This window comes from Schistocerca serialis, chromosome 8, assembly GCF_023864345.2.
Source record: "Schistocerca serialis cubense isolate TAMUIC-IGC-003099 chromosome 8, iqSchSeri2.2, whole genome shotgun sequence".
NCBI lineage: Eukaryota > Metazoa > Arthropoda > Insecta > Orthoptera > Acrididae > Schistocerca > Schistocerca serialis.
The window spans coordinates 371,639,308-371,641,898 of NC_064645.1; the positions used below are offsets into that span (position 1 = coordinate 371,639,308).

General features: G+C 47.7%; 1 pseudogene; it reads right to left on the minus strand.

Moving 5' to 3' along the window:
• Positions 1 to 1,294: 1,294 nt before the first annotated feature.
• Positions 1,295 to 1,412, minus strand: LOC126417397 (5S ribosomal RNA; annotated as a pseudogene).
• Between the last annotated feature and the right edge of the window lie 1,179 nt (positions 1,413 to 2,591).

A 2,591-nucleotide genomic window follows, 5' to 3' on the forward strand; every position in this document is an offset into this window, starting at 1 on the left:
GTGAGTTGATCCTTGTTGTTTTAAACAGAAAACTGTACACTGGTTTTCGAGGAATAAAGTAGTGTGCTCTTGTGTAACTAACAGTAACTGATCTTGGCCCCTTTAAAGGTTGCCTCTGCATAACTGTCCTGCAAAACTGGATTTCAAACCTGTAAAGGAAGACAGATATTGGAATAAGTCCATAAAATAATTGTGGGTGTAGGTTGCAGTGGCTGCCCTTGAGGACTGTCCGTATCTTAAATATCCGGAGTGGCTCTGGACCATACACTCACATATAAGAAAGACTGCCTATACTTGAAACGGAAAGTGTCTGTCAGACACATAGTGCGAAAGTGACAGACACCACGTGGAGAGCTCACCCACACAGTGCGAGAACTAGTGTGCTAGCGCTGTGCTACTCCAGTGCTCGATAGCATGTCTTTATATGGCGTCAGTCAGCACATCCTCTGCTCAAATCAAGAAGGAGCATCTTGGCAACTACTGAAGCTCTTACAGGAACACCACAACATGCAAGGACCTGAGAGTGATGGGAGGGATGTCAACATTTGAAGAAATGGAAGATCCCAAAGGAAGAGCGCCCTCCTGGTCGTTCAGAGAAGTGGACTGTATGGAAGGACCACGAGGTGCTATACCAACCTGCAGAGTTGACGCCTTCCTGTGAATTCAGATTTTTTTCAGATGTGGTTGGTTGGTTGATTTGGGAGGACGGTGGAGAGGGGGGGGGGGGGGGGGAGGTGGAGGGGAACACACAGCGAGGTCATCAGTCCCATCGGATTAGGGACGGATGGGAAAGGGTATCAGGCGTGCCCTTTCAAAGGAACCATCCCGGCATTTACCTGAAGCGATTCAAGGAAATAAGGGGAACCTAAATCATTACGGCCAGACGCGGGTTTGAAACGTCGCCATCAAAACTGGTGCAGTGGAGACTAATGGCCTTCTACTACAGTGTTCTTCATCTCCAACCACACGGATAATGAGAGCCCTGATGGGGGCAACACCGAATGCGTTCGACGTGCCCATTTTCTAGTCAGCCGACATGAGGGAACATCAGAAAGTAACTTACTAGCAAGAAGTTCAATAAAAAAACTCCTCCCGAACAGGCCATGAAGGCTCAACCGTACCGACCGGCCGCCGCGTCATCCTCAGCCCATAGGCGTCATTGGATGCGGATATGGAGGGGCATGTGGTCAGCACGCCGCTCTTCTGGCAGTATGTCAGTTTCCGAGACTGGAGCCGCCACTTCTCAATCAAGCAGCTCCTCAGTTCGTCTCACAATGGCTGATTGCACCCCACTTGCCAACAGCGCCTGGCAGACTGGATGGACACCCATCCCAGTGCCAGCCCAGGCCGACAGCGCTTAACTTCGGTGATCTGACAGGAACCGGTGTTGCCACTGCGGTAAGGCCGTTGGCAAGAAGTACACAGGGTACAAAACAAAATGAATCAAAAACGAACTTACGTCTTTTTCCCGCTTTCCTAGAAAGTCACCAACGTTCACAACACAGTTCTCTCATTATGGTACCAGTATCAAAAGGCCCTGTTCATATAATTCCGTTTAGCTGAAGTATAGTCATCTGCGGACTGCTGATTTCACTTCCGCATCTGTTGCAAAGCGTAGGCTGGCCAGGAATTTCTTCATAGAACCAAACTAAAGAAAGTGTTGTCCTGAAGAAGTCTGTCACCGTCAGCATTGATGTACTGACGTTTGTCACGAAGAGTTCGATGTGACTTAACCAAAGTTTTAATTAGGCTCCAGTATTCAAGGAGCAGTGTTCAGCAAAGTGCACAAATAACACTCCTTGCATATCCCACAACACTGTCGCATGCACTTTCCTAGCAGGCTGTCACTTGGAGCTATTTTTGTACTGGGGAACCAGCATGTTTCCACCACATAGGGGCCTGCTTGGTTTCTAGCATGTAATGGTACGCGCACAACTCATCATAGGTGACGATTTCTTTCAGAAAGTTCTGCAGCGTGTAGCGCCGGAAATGCATATCTCCTATTTCCATCTATTATACTATAAATTTTTTCCTTATTTTGTTACCTGAAGATGTGACATTTCTGTGTCTTTATATACTGTAATTGTTTCACTATATATATATATATATATATATATATATATATATATATATGCATTTATGTCGATGAATAATTTGTTTCTTTTGTAAATATTATTTGTGTTTTTACGCCTGGTCTGGCCTAGGGACAACTATACTATCGAACGGTTACATCGATAGGTCGTGTGGAGAACCAAAGTGTTTAGGATCTTTGGTAGTGTTAACTCTGCCGCGTGGAGCGCGGGCAGAGCAGAGAGGGTCTGGCTGGAGTAGGGCGGTGGAACAGGTGTGTTGTGTGACGCTCCCGCGAGCTACCGCGCTTTCGGGGTTTGGCAGCATGTAATTGCGCTCGACTTGCTATGATAGTTTCTGACACGATGTCGCGGACGGGAAGTATTAGCTGGCGCACATCAAGAGCCCGTTTCACCTGGTGACCGTGTCGAGAAGAAGGCGCGCCAACATCCAGCTTCTGCAACAGCGACGGCCGACAATGAGTGACTGTCGCCACCTCCTCGATCGACGGCTTCAAATCT